Source organism: Giraffa tippelskirchi, chromosome 8, assembly GCF_054371585.1.
Source record: "Giraffa tippelskirchi isolate mGirTip1 chromosome 8, T2T-mGirTip1v1.2.pri, whole genome shotgun sequence".
Classification (NCBI taxonomy): domain Eukaryota; kingdom Metazoa; phylum Chordata; class Mammalia; order Artiodactyla; family Giraffidae; genus Giraffa; species Giraffa tippelskirchi.
Window position 1 is genome coordinate 5,627,496 of NC_137282.1, and position 14,639 is coordinate 5,642,134.

A 14,639-nucleotide genomic window follows, 5' to 3' on the forward strand; every position below is an offset into this window, starting at 1 on the left:
GCCACCTGGGAAACTTTTTAAGTTTATCTCATTTTTAAGCCCAAAAAGATTGCTCACAGCTTCCTGAGCATAAGCTGAACTTTTCTGCCTCTGGGCCTTTGCTTGGGTCTTCCCTCTCCAGCTCTGGCTGACATCCTGTCTGTCCTTTAAGGCAGGCTCACATGCATATAGTGCAGGACAGACGAAAGAAAGGAATGAAGCAGGCCCGGTGTTGGGTACAACGGGGCATGGCAGGGACTGCGGCAAACTGAGGAGCCTGTGTCTGCTTTAAACCCCTCTTCTGCTCTCAGTAATTTTTGCTAGGGTGAAAAGGGAGCTCAGAGTTTGAAAGAGAAGTCAGAATTTCAGCTAAGCAATATTCCAAAGTTTTTCAATGTTGACAACAAATTCAAAGAAAATATTTTTTAAAATATCATGTGAGCTGAACAGCCCCCAGGGCCCCCACTCAGCCACCAAGATTCCATCGGGAGCTCAGAATCCAGCCATCCTTGTTCTTCTGCCTCCTTTCTTCCGTCAGTATCACAGAGCCCTTTACCTGTCTTGCGTTGTACGTGGGTGAGTACTGTGCTGTTTTCACCTTATCATGCAGCCTCTCTGAAAACTGAGGCTGGACTTTGCTCAGCTCGGTAAGTCTCAGAGTTGGCCAGAAACTGTTTTGTATAAGGTCCGACTCTTAGCAACCCCATGGACTGCAGCCCACCAGGCTTCCCCGTCCCTGGGATTCTCCAGGCAAGAACACTGGAGTGGGTCACCATTTCCTTCTCCAATGCATGAAAGTGAAAAGTGAAAGTGAAGTCACTCAGTCATATCCGACTCTTAGCAACCCCATGGACTGCAGCCTACCAGGCTCCTCTGTCCTTGGGATTTTCCAGGCAAGAGTACTGGAGTGGGATGCCATTGCCTTTTGCTTGTATAAGATAGGTATGTTTAAAAGGTACATTAAAAAAATGTATTAGACAGTGGTAACCTTGCATTATAGACTCCTCATAATTGAGACTTCATAATAGGGTAACAAGACATATTAGGGGATGAACATGTGCCTACATGTCCCAAAACTTTGCCCTCCACCAACACTGTGTAGTTGCTTTTGGTGTTCCCTTGGCCCAGGAATGCCCCCTCACTTAGGCTGAAGTTCTACTACTCACACTCACTGGTTTTCCCCAAGTCTGAATTTTTGTTAGTTCACCTAAATTCCAGATCCCTGTAAGACAAAAGAAGGTTCAGAAATTTCCATTTTTCAGCCTTACATTTTAGGGAGGGCTTGTTCTCTGCTTCATGGTATATTTTCTGGTGGGGAGGGAGATACTTTAAGGACAGTATTTTATAAGACAGTCTTAAAATATGTTTCTTATTATGGGCTTATGTTTGGTACTTTTTCCCCCTGTTCAGTTCAGTTCAGTTCAGTTACTCAGTTGTGTCCGACTCTTTGTGACCCCATGGACTGCAGCACGCCAGGCCTCCCTGTCCATCACCAACTCCCGGAGTTTACTCAAACTCATGTCCATTGAGTCGGTGATGCCATCCAACCATCTCATCCTCTGTCGTCCCCTTATCCTCCTGCCCTCAATCTTTCCCAACATCAGGGTCTTTTCAAATGAGTCAGTTCTTTCCATCAGGTGGCCAAAGTATTGGAGTTTCAGCTTCAGCATCAGTCCTTCCAATGAATATTCAGGATTGATTTTCTTTCTTTTAGGATGGACTGGTTCCTGCTGTTAGCTTTGTGTATTTAATGCATTTCAGGATCTTGAAATTCAGAACTGGAGGTGTTTTGAGGTGAACCTACTAAGAATCCATTTTCTGTTTCTTTTGCTCTATTTTTCATGCAATGAAAAATGAGAACGTAAGGTCAAACTTGAGTGCTTTGTATTAACATTAACAGTCAGTAAAACCTCACATCTTATAAATACGAAGAGCGATCTCTGTGGCAAAGGAAGAAAAGGCAGCAGATGATGGCCTCTGCACCTGGAGGATGAATGGCTGGGTGTTCTCACGGAGCCCCACATCCTATCGCCTGCCACGCTTGAGAAATGGAGACGCCACGCAGGCCACCGTGTTGGCTTTTGTCGTGAAATTCCACACAGTTAGCCCACAGCCAAGGGTAATAGCTGAGAGAAACCTGAAGAGAATGGCATATGATGGATCACACCTGGGAAACATAGCAAGGCATGTGGAGACTAGTATAAAAATAACGTATAATAGCCCCAGAAATAATCACAGTGTTGAGCCCAGGTCACACTGTGTAAAATAACTCAGGGATTTCTGATTAATTTGGTCTCTGGCTGCATTTGCTAGGAAGTCTTGCTGTGTGAGAGTGTGTGTGTGTATGTGTGTGAGTGTGTGTGTGCATGTGTGCTGTGCATACTTATTAAGGATGCGGTTACTTGGGTTGGCAAGCAGAGAGCTAAAGTCTGTGACTGATTTGTGGAGTTTTTCTTTTTCTTAATTGACCAGCCATGGTATAGATCCCATTCTGTGAACGCAGAGGCTTATGCATAAGCCTTAAGCATGACGGATCTTCTGGTGAAGGTCAAAGTCTGTTCCTTTTACATTCTACACTCCATCCTCTTCCCCTGGGGCACTTGATAAAGGTTGAATTTTTAACATCCAGCACCTTTTTCTTTTTTTCTCCAGAGCTTCCTCATTCTGAATCAGGCTGTTTTTGCTTCAGGGGGATTAGATGTCGATTTCTTTCAATAGACAGATGTATTCCAAATATCCCAGTCATGTTTCTTTCACTATACAAGCAACTGTACTTTGGTTGGAAACAATAGATCCTGATACAAAAAAGGGATTTTTGGAAAAGCCAGAAAGTGCTGGGTTGAATTTCAGGGAAATCAGCCTAACTAACTATCAGACAGAAAGGAAAGGTTTCCTGGAAATGTAGGAAGTGAAAACAAACGTTCTTTTTTGGGTAGCATGGATAGGGTGGGAGGACCGTGGCAGTCTTCTCTTATGAGCTTCACCACTTGAGGGAAACCCATAGTGATGACACAGGTGACCAGCGGCTGGAAAGTGCTGCTTCTTAGAACCTAGGCTCAGGCCAGCACTCTGCCACCTTCACTCACACATATCGGCCACATCAACCCACACAGCCAAGCCCTCGGCCCATGAGGCTGGGGAACGTTTCTCGCAGGCAGCAGGAGGAACACCACAAAGGGCACGGAGTAGGGAGGGACAGAGAGTTGTGGCTAATCCTTCAATCTATGTCGAGGTCACTTCCTAAAGAGAATGTGGAGTAATGTTATTGAGAGAGGGGGCAGATGCAAGGCAGGTAAGTGAAGATCTTCAGTGGGATGGAGGGGTCACTTCTAACTTGTCTGGCATGTCGGCAGTGCTGGGTATGAGCAGAAGTTTTGGGTGAGTTCGGAGAATAGAGTGTCCAGCCCCTACACGTGTCTGTGGAGAACTGCTACTGAGGCTGGACAGTGGGCAGTGGTCCTGGAGCTGCGCTTCCCGCCTTTGGAAACGGGAAGAAAGAGCTTGCTCTTCTGCCCATCGCATTTGTTGTTGCAGGAGACAGAGAATCGAGTGTGCGGCTGGCTCTTGGGGATGTCCTCATGCCCCCGGGTGACCATTTGATACAGCTTTCACCCCCAAGTTTGCTCTTGGTGTTCATTTTAAGTCTCATTTGCAAAAAGATGTTGAAATGATGAGGAGGGTTATACCCTGGGCACCCATATCATTTGTGGATGTTCTGTTTACTTATAAATGTGCAACAAATTATGCCAAGCCTAGTGGCTCAGAGCAGCCGTGTATTCTGCTCATAGATTCTGTGGGTCAGAAATTCAGACAGGAAACAGCTGCGGGGGGTTAGTGGGTTGCCTGTGCTCCGTGAAATCTGGGGTTCAGAGAGGAGACTCAAGAACTGGGGGTGGTTGACAGCTGGGGACTAGAATTGTCTGAAGTTTCCATCCCTCACAGGCTTGGTGGTTGCTACTGGATGTTGGCTGAGACCTTGCCCGCTGGGGCTGTTGGCAGGGACACCTACACATCCTTTCCCTCACTGTCTGGACAGTCCTTGCACACAGTGGCTGGGTTCAAGGCTGAACAGCCCAAGATACCAGGTGGAAGCACCCCGCCTTTGTAAATCCACCCTTCGAAGGCGACAACGTAGCGGTACTTCTACAGAATTCTACCCATTGAGACAATTGCAAAGGCTTTCTGAGTTTCAGGGGGAGGGGAATAAATTTTACTGCTCGATGGCAAGGTAAGGAAAGAACATTTGGGATCCAAAATACAGATGTAGCTTTTATATTTTTAAGTTCGTTAAGGTTTTCAGTAAAATGTTTATTTCCTACTGTGCAAAAGTTGTCCTTGATGTAGCATTTTTATAATATTTATTTATTTATTTATTATGTTTTGGCCGTGCTGTGCAGCATATGGGATCTTAGTTCCCTGACCAGGGGTGGAACCTGCATCCCCTGCCTTGGAATGTGAGGTCTCAGCCACTGGACCACTAGGAAGTCCCAGATGCGCGTTTTTAGACAGTGCAATTTGCTACTGTAGTCTGCCTGCTATCTGGTTCCAAGTGTGTACATCCCTTCCACATACTCACCCTTCTCTCAAAACCCCTAACATTTCATCTGATTTTGGCATCAGGTTTGAGGCCCAGGACCCTGCCATCTCAAGCAGGTCCAGGGTTGGGAAGGGCACGAGACAGGAGCCGCTGTGCTGGGCCTCCCCTGAGGTCCAGGCACGGATCAGTTGGTAGCCAGGTCTAAACCAAGGATGGCATCTGTCAGAGTTCAATATGGGTACCCAGTGAGCTGCGGACCTGGACTTCCTCTGAGAGAACTGGGATGAAAATGTGGTACAGGCCGAAAACCAGCCGGGGGAAGGTCATGGGTGTCAGGGTTGTGAGCGACAGGTCGCACAGTCTCGTGGTTGCCTCAGGGACTTCGGAGCTGTGGAAATATTAGACACAGGAATGGGGGCACAGAGGCCAGGCTGGGCTGGGCATGCCCAGGGCCCAGCCCTGTGGGAAAGAGGGCAAGTCCTGAGCACACGGAGGCTGATGCTTTGCTTGGATCACCCTCATCAGTCATTTTACTGCTCTGTGTTTTCATGTGGGCTTCCTGGGTGTGTCCTTATGCGAGCCTTTAAGTAGAATTTCCTAGGTGACGGAACTGCATGGAGATGCCTTTACAAGGCAGAGAAATATTCCCAACCCACGCCTAGCAGTAAAGATCACTTCTCCTGCAGATGAACGATTCTGCACTCACCCTTTTTCTGGATCCTACCCAGCTCTCTAACTTCTCCAAAATCAAACTTACCCAGAACCACTTAACTAAGATCAAAGAATCTCCACATGAGGTGGGATACTGTTGAGCTCAGGGAAGAAGTTGCTCATAACAGTGGCTGTGTTCCCCAAGAAGCTATGTGGGCTTACAGGTATGAATGCATGTAAGAGATGGGCAGAGGCTTTGGATCAGATATATGAGGGTGTATAGGCACATTATTACTCACTGTTAGTCATTAGGAGAACATAAGTCAGAACCACAATGAGCTACCAGTTTACACTCACTAGGATGGCTATAGTCAAAACCACAGCCAGTAAAATTATATTATATAATTATATATATAATTATATTATTATAATATAACTATATATAATTATATAATTATAATAACATATATTACATAATATATATTATATAAATATTATAAAATATTATAATATATTATATAATATATACCAAATTATATAATGTAAATATAATATATAATATATACTATATATGATATACCATATATATCATATATAATATATTTTATATAATATTATATATAATATATAACATAATATAAATATGATATATATTATTATATTATAATATAATTTATAATACAATATATACTATATATATTATATATATTATAAATATATACTATTATTATATATAATTATATATAACATATAACATAATATATATTATATATATTATATTGTAATTATATAAATTATATTATATATAATATAACTATATATAATTATAAATAATATAATATATTATTATATATCATATGATATGTTATATATCATATGATATATATATACCATATATATACCACATATATATATCATATATATGATATATATTATTATATATGATATATATTATTATATATATAAAACATTATATTATAATATAATAATATAATATATATTATATAAATATATAATATATATTATATATGTGTTTATATATTATATAGTTATATATAATATATATTATTATAACTATGTTATATAAATTATAGTATATATAATATAATATACCTATATATAATTATATGATAATAATATATATTATATAATATATAAATATAAATATAATAATATGTATTATATATTAATATAATATATACCAAATTGTATAATGTAAATATAATATATAATATATATACTATATATTATAATATGTAATATAATTATATATTCAATATATTATATTTATAATATATAATATGTTGTATATAATATATATCATATATATCATAAAACATATTATAAAATATAAAATATATATGATATATGATATATGTATGATATATATTATAATTACTATTATATTTGTATATACTTATATAATATAACATAATATAAATATAGTATAAATAATAATATATATAATATATTATATATACATTATATATGTTATTGTATATTATTATATTTATATATTTTATATATATAATGTTATAATATATAATGTATATATAATATATACAAAATATATATATAATATATAATATATGAATATTCTGTTTGCTCTTTGCAGGAAGGCCCATCTTCTTTGACTGTAAAAGTCTTTTCTTTCTTAAGGATCTGTGTAGCACTTCCTTTGTGAAGCCTGCTGTTTTCCCAAACTCACATGTAGCCATGCTCCTCTTTAACCCTGATAATGTTGAAATAAACAAGAAGAAACACGGCGTTATACATTGGCCCTTATTTCCTCTCCCTTGTTTTATCATTAATTGTTCATTTGTACTTCTCTGTTGGAGACCATGCTATCATATTTCTTTTCTCTTTTTCTAAACTTTTTATTTTGTATTGGAGTATAGTCAATGAACCGGAGAAGGCTATGGCAACCCACTCCAGTACTCTTGCCTGGTAAATCCCATGGACAGAGGAGCCTGGCGGGCTGCAGTCCATGGGGTCGCTAAGAGTCGGATGTGACTGAGCGACTTCACTTTCACTTTTCACCTTCATGCATTGGAGAAGGAAATGGCAACCCACTCCGGTGTTCTTGCCTGGAGAATCCCAGGGATGAGGGAGCCTGGTGGGCTGCCGTCTATGGGGTCGCACAGAGTCGGACACGACTGAAGCGACTTAGCAGCAGCAGCAGCATAGTCGATAAACAATGTTGTGTTGGTTTCAGGTCTACAGCAAAGTGAATCAGTTACTTGCATACATATATCCACTCTTTTTCAGATTCTTTTCCCATATAGGTTATTACAGAGTATTGAGTAGAGTTCTCTGTGCTATACGGTAGGGCCTTGTTCCCTGTCTATTTTAAATATGGCAGTGCGTACATGTCAATCCCAAACTGTAATTATCCCTCCCCACATGCAATCATTGTAGCCGTGTTGTTACATTTTGTGTATATGTACTTTATTTATATGTGCTTTGTGTATATGTACTTTATTTCCACTGAGCTCAGATGTCATGATGCTTTGTCCCGCCTGCTTCAAAACACCATGCCTAAAGACAGGGACAGATGCTCTCAGAATCATCACGGTTCTTGAGTCATCAGTGTGATTCCCCAATGTAACCTAAGACACAGTCCAAATTCAGTCTGCCTGGTGGAGGGAGACCATGTCTTCATTCCTACTTACATCATCGTGGAGAATACCACTTTCTGTCAAAGAAGTTGAGGCTGGTCATGTCATTGGGAGCCATTTGCTTCCAGAAAGTAGCCCCCTTTTTTTCTGTTACTCTAGGTCTTTTTGATCTTAGCTTTCATCCTCTCTCTCTATGTTCCTCCCCTCCCCCAACAATTTGATGCTATGGGAAAGAGAGTCAGTAGTTTCCTTTAGAGACAGGGATTTTAGGAAGATTGAGTTGCATTTTACTTCTACTGGCATGCCAATCTCGTTCACTTTTCTGAGAGTCCTAGTGTTTTTTTTCTAAAATCCTGGAAGCTGTGATAATATCATCAACTCTAATCTGGGGATTGGTTGTTGAGCTGGTGGGTTATGTAGAGATTTTGCTTCTCCTGTGTTCTTCTGTTTGCCTCCAGGCCATTTCACTGAACTCAAGTACTTTCCTGACAGTCAAAATCAAAGGAAAGGAAACCGAATATGCATTTTCTTGCCCCCTTTTTTTTTTTTAAACAGTTCTGGCTAAAGAGTTGTAGTGCCTGAATTTCAGGCTAAATTTAGGTTTGTGGATTATGACTGAATTTCCTTTCTCAGAATCTCCTTGTCCCCTTTAGTGAGAAGAATCAAGAGTTACTTTAATAAATAAAGAGCACTAAGGAATTTAAAGACTTTGTGTCAGTACAGGAATAATTTTTATAAGAACTGTCAGTCAGAAACTGATACTGCCACTAATGAGAAAGAAACAGTCTGTCAGGATTCAGAGACAACCTTCCTATTTGATGTGTCAGAGCTAAATCCACTTCTTTAGTTGCGATTCTAATTCATTTCCCTTTCACTATTTTGCTTTTTCATTTTCATGTCTTTGTGACTTTATGAAGTGCTTAAGTACTATATCCAAAATATATTAGAACTATTAAAAACATACATTTATATCTTCCTGGGTATCCTAATAAAAATGGATTTTTTTTGTTGTGTTATATTATTTGAAAAAGTAAAGCTTGCAACCAAGCTTTTGCACTATTGAATTATTTACTCTAAAACCCCTGTCTTATTAATAGTTTACTAAAATATGAATTCTGTCATGAAAAGTACTAAAGTAGTTTGAGATTAATTTAGATCCATAGACAATCCATCTCAGAAGAAATATGTTTGTTTAGCTCAGAAAAGCTAAATGAACAGCTAGAATGGCAAGAAAGGGAAATGGCATTAGGAAGAAACATGGCAAAACCAAGATTTGTTTCATAAAATTTTATATACTAATTAAATTTAGATTAAAAATATATGGGCTCCCCAGGTGGCGTTAGTGGTGGAGAATCCATCTGCCAATGCAGAAGATGCAAAAGACCTTGGGCCCCTGGGTCGGGAAGATCCTCCAGAGAAGGAAATGACAACCTGCCCCAGTATTCTTGCCTGGGAAATCCCATGGACAGAGGAGCCTGGCGGGCTACAGTCCATGGGGTCGCAAAGAGTCGAACATGCCTGAGTGACTGAGCACAGCTCAAAAATATGTGCCTTGTCACATGACACTGTTTTGTCTTCCTTAGTGCTCTTGTCAAGACATGAAGGGTAGCGTTCATTGACTGGTAATACGCCCATTTTCTGTCTTCCCAAAATTAGTTCTTTGAGTTTCTTTGAATTTTAACATTGTCTGTTTCTACCACACAGTAAGAAGGGGTAAGAACTTGAGTGTCTCATGAACTATTAGAGAAACACTGAGGAATTCTCCCACTGTCCCTCAATTGGACCTTCTTAATGGAGCTTAATCACGATGTCTGTAATAGTTGGTGCATCAAGCACACCACTTGTGTTGTGACCTTAGTTTCAAGTGTTCCTGAAAAAATAGCAGTGATCCAGTTTACAGTTCCTCCCTACCTGCAGTGTGTGCTGCGTGTTAGTTGTCCGCTTGTGTCCGACTCTTGGCGACCCCATGGACTGCAGCCCACCCGACTCAGTCCATGGGATTCTCCAGGCAAGAATACTGGAGAGGGTTGCCATGGCCTCCTCCAGGGGATCTTCCTGACCCAGGGATGAGAACCCGTGTCTCTTGCGTTGCAGGCAGATTTTTTACTGTCTGAGCCACCAGGGAAGCCCTACCTACAATTCTCATTATTAAAAAAAGAATTGTGATGTCTCTGAGCCTGGAGGAAACTTGAGTCCAAGATTATTGATTTTTAATTCACAAGAAAGGAAAAAGTCTAGGTTATTTCTCCTAAGGCCTGTTCTAGGGACACAAAACAGATGTACCGAGTTCTGATGATGGTCATAAAATAAAATATTTCCTATGAATTTTGCTTTGAGGCTTTTTTCCCCCCACAAAACTGTGGTTCCTCCTTTTAAAAACTCCATCCTCACCTACAGAAGCATTCAGCTTTTTGTCCAGGGCTGATGATTTCTAGGGTCGCCTTCATCTTGGTTCATGTCAACAGCCTCCTTATTCTTTCGGCAGTGAACTATTTTCAGCTGTTACTGTGAAAGCTGACCTTGGGAATGACAGTAATGAACTTAGTGGTTTTTCCAGCTCTTAATCTCATGGCTGAGATCTCATTTTTGAACCCAAGTGACCGTCACTGTTCCAGCGATGTCTGGCCCTGTGAATGCCACTTGTCACAGGATCAATGGGGTCAACTGTAATGGTATGATTTCTCCAGAGTTTATTTTTTATGTTAAGTCCAAGTAGTGCTTTAAAGATGACAAGTCCCCTCCTAGATTTCAGAACCAAGGAACCTACAAGAGAGAAACCTGATCTCTTGAGAATGGCATTCTTTTTCTGACCCCCAGTTACATGATTCTTCTTTTTTCTTTTGTTAAAAAAGCACATCCCTTTGTATCTGCTCCTTTCCATAGTCTCTAAGATTCTGAATTAGGAAGAGCATTGGATGCCTAACTCATAACCTTTCCTTCTAAGACTTGTTCAGGTTGCCTTTGAAAGCAGGGAGCAGTGTGTGGGTACTGTGGTTTATTCTCTTTTCCCAGAAAGGGAAGACCCCTTGTGTGTGTTGCCTGCCCTCATACACACCAGCTGGGCTGCTGCCTCCTGTGTGACGGGGCCGTGCTGACCATGTCTGGGTTTCATAAAGAAAATAAGAGCCCAGGCCTTTAATTCCACTCAGACCCTCAAGCCATGTATGGTTCAGGGGGATGAACCTGGAGAATGACAGACAGGTGCCTGTTCCCCCAGAAGGGGAAGGGGAGTCAGAATGTGTCCTGGCTTTCTTCTGTATCTTTTTGGTTTGTTTGCACCAACAAGAACTTATTCAGCTCCTACTCTGTCTCTGGCCCTGGGCTCTGTTCCTTGTCAATTTTGCTAAAGACAGTGAGCCCCAGCAGCAACCCTAACCTACCTCCCATCTCCCTTTCAGCCCTCAAGAAAGGTGCTCCAGCTGCGTGTCAGAAGGACCTGGTCTGAATCTTGTTTCTCCACGTTGGGACATCCAGGCCGCAGACCGCATTGTTTGCCCACCCTCCTTCCTAACACCCTCCTTCCTGCTCTTTCCCTTGAGGAAACATCTTCCCTCTTCTCTGGTCTCTCTTGGTGGCACTAAACGTAGGCAAGCTGCCCTTTCCTGGCTGAGCCGCTGCTCCCTTAGGGTCTGAGTCCTGAGAAAGGTTTGATAAAAACCGTGGTGCCCACTTATCGCAGTAGAAACACTGGACAACTATGTGACTGATTCCTGAGCTGGGAGTTGCCCTATTCCCATCTTGTTTTCTGGTTGTCTATCAATGCAGGGGGCCGCCACCTTCCTGTCGGACACCCCTTCCTGCTTGTTAGCCAGTTGGTCCCTGTGGCCTGGAATCAGAGGAGCCCTGGAATCAGAGGAGCCCTGGAATCAGAGGAGCCCTGGCCCATGTGACTTTGAATCTCTCAGTCTTCGTTTCTGCATTTCTCAGTTAGAGAAGTAATACCTCCCTGTCAGAGTGGGTGTAGATGGAATGAGAGGGCATAGAAAAGAGCTCAGCCTTAGGCTGGGCACATGGGGGGCTTGAAATGCATGGCGGTTGGGGTCACGATGAACATTTGTCACAATATTGGTGGCAACATGAGGTGGTGCAGCCTCTGTGGCAAACAGTATGGAGGATCCTCAGAAAAAGAAAAAATAGAATTACCGTATGATCTGGCAATCCCACTCCTGGGCATATATCTGGAGAAAACCATGGTTTGAAAAGACACATGGACCCCAGTGTTCATTGCAGCACTATTTACGATAGCCAGGACATGAAAGTAACCTAAATGTCCATCGACAGAGGAATGGATAAAGATGTGGTGCATGTATACAATGGAATATTGTGGTGGTGGTGGTTTAGTTGCTCAGTCTTGTCTGACTCTTTGAGACCCACTAGGCTTCTCTGTCCGTGGCATTCTCCAGGCAAGAAAACTGGAGTGGGTTGCCATTTCCTTCTCAGGGGATCTTCCCAACCTAGAGATCAATCCTATATCTCCTGCAATGGCAGGCAAATTCTTTACCGCTGAGCCACCAGGGAATAGAATGTTACTAACCATAAAAAAAGAATGAAATAATGCCATTTGGAGCAACATGAATGGACCTTGAGGTTACTGTACTAAATGAAGTCAATCAGACAAAGACAAATACTATGTGATATCACTTATACGTGGAATCTAAAATATGATACAAATGAACATATCCACAAAACGGAAACAGACTCAGAGACATGGAAAACAGGCTTGTGGTTGCTGGGGGGGGGGGGGTGGGAGGGGGTGGGGGGAGGGTGGAGTGGGAGGGTGGGGTTAGCCGATGTACACTATTATATATAGAATGGATAAACAGCAAGGTCCTTCTGTATTGCATAGGGAACTCTATTCAGTATCCTGTGGTAAACATAATGGAGGAGAATATAAAATGACAGAATGCATATATATGTTTAACTAAATCACTTTGCTATAAAACAGTTAACACAACATTGTATATCAACTACACGTCAATTTAAAAAAGACCCACCAAAAAACATTTGTCACATTCTCCACTTAGGAGCCCTTTCTTGGAGTGGTTCCAGTCCAAATGCCTCTGAGGGGACATTCTTCCTTCAGAGGTGACCTGACCACCTGGATCCACCGAGGAGAGATAGGCTCAGATACATAAAAACTGAAGGTGAGTCAGAACCTCAAAAGCGATGAAGAGCCCAGCAGAGAGGGAGGTGTGAGGAGGCAGGAAGAAGCATCTGGAGTTGGGAGGGGGCAGTGCGGGGTGGGGAAAGAGGCAGCTGAGACAGGCACCCCCTTCCTCGTCTGACTCTCGCACTTGGAATCCTTAGCCTTCTGCCACTTCCGACTCATTCTTGATTCTGTTCGCACAAAGTCAGCGGTGTTTTGCCCAAGTCCTGTCCATGGACATGGATGCTTTCACTTTTCAAAGAAGCACTTGGCCCTTCATTATTTTTGATCTTGTTTTTGAACCATTGGAAATAACGTCTTTTCAGTCTTTCCTACCAAGAAACACATCACTCGCACCTCAATCGCTTTAATGTCACCTGTCTCTACAGGCCTAACAAGTGTCAGTGTGCTTTTTCCCAGAGGAATTCCTCCAGGGGACATGGGGGTCACCGCAGGCATGTTCAAGCTAGTCTGTGTGGGTTCAAACTACAGTTTTTCTACTAACTGGCTGTGTATCTTGCAGAAAGTCATGTAACCTCTCTCTGCCTCAGCTTCCCCATCTGTAAAATACAGGCTGATAATAGCAGTACTCTATCATGAAGATTAGGAGGTAAAAAGCATGTGGCACCAGGTTAGACTTAAAGTAAGTGCTCCGTAAATATATTTGCTAAGATTACATTTGTTGACATCAACAGAAATAAACATTGCTCAACTTGAGAAAAAAGGAAGAATGGGTTGGAAAGATGCTAGGGGCATTCACAGAATTTAAGACAGAGCTCGTATGGAATGTAATTTAAAAAGTGATACAAATAAACTTATTTACAAAAAGAAATGGACTTAACTCGAAATCAAACGTGTAGTTATCAAAGAGAAACGTGGGGAGAAGTGATAAATTGGGAATTTGGGATTGACATATACACACTGCTGTACAAAAAATAGATGATCAACAAGGACCTACTGCAGAGCACAGGGAGCTCAATATTCTGTAATGACCTATATGGGAAAAGAATCTGAAAATGAATGGATATGCGTGTATGCATGACTGAGTCACTTTGCTGTGCACCCAAAACTAATGCAATATTTTAAATCATCTACACTCCAATAGTAAAAAAGCAAAAACAGAGCAAGCACAGGACGGGGCTGGACCCTGGATCTTTGTGTCGGGGTCACCGCCTCTCCTTTCATGCACGGTGCCTGAAAGACCAAGCAGTGGGGAGAACCAGGTTGTATCCTATGGGGAAACTGCTTCAGGCTGGATGCTGCTTCAGCCTTTTGAAGAAGCATAATCGTTGCATCTCTTTTCCTGCTCATCCAAAATGAATTTTATGTTAATAAAGGGCAAGGCTCAGATTGAGCCTGGAAAGACAGGAGCCCTAGAAAGTCAGGCTCCTTTTAAATCCTCACTCAAGACAGAATCCCTGTGGAGAAAAGGATTTTATCAGCCCTGAAATTACAGTAGGAACACTCAGAAAGCTGCAGATCACCGTTCAGCCCAAAGGCCTTGACCTAATAAAAAGTTTTCACATTTTCTTCACGATACTGCTAAGCAGTTGTGTCAATTATTGAAATACCTTTGTCGCGTTCTGTGTGGTTTTAAATACTGTCTGTACTCTGGGGTCGGAGAAGGCAATGGCACCCCACTCCAGTACTCTTGCCTGGAAACTCCCATGAACGGAGGAGCCTGGAAGGCTGCAGTCCGTGGGGTCGC

The 14,639-nt window shown here is 41.7% G+C and overlaps 1 long non-coding RNA gene across 1 annotated transcript in view; it reads left to right on the forward strand.

Annotated features, from left to right (window-relative positions):
- LOC145517841 (uncharacterized) overlaps positions 1 to 12,929 on the forward strand; it is a 98,293-nt gene extending 85,364 nt beyond the window's left edge. The window contains exon 3 of the long non-coding RNA XR_014062378.1: positions 12,810 to 12,929. This is a non-coding gene — a long non-coding RNA (uncharacterized LOC145517841). The remainder of the gene's footprint in view (positions 1 to 12,809) is intronic.
- Positions 12,930 to 14,639: the final 1,710 nt, after the last annotated feature.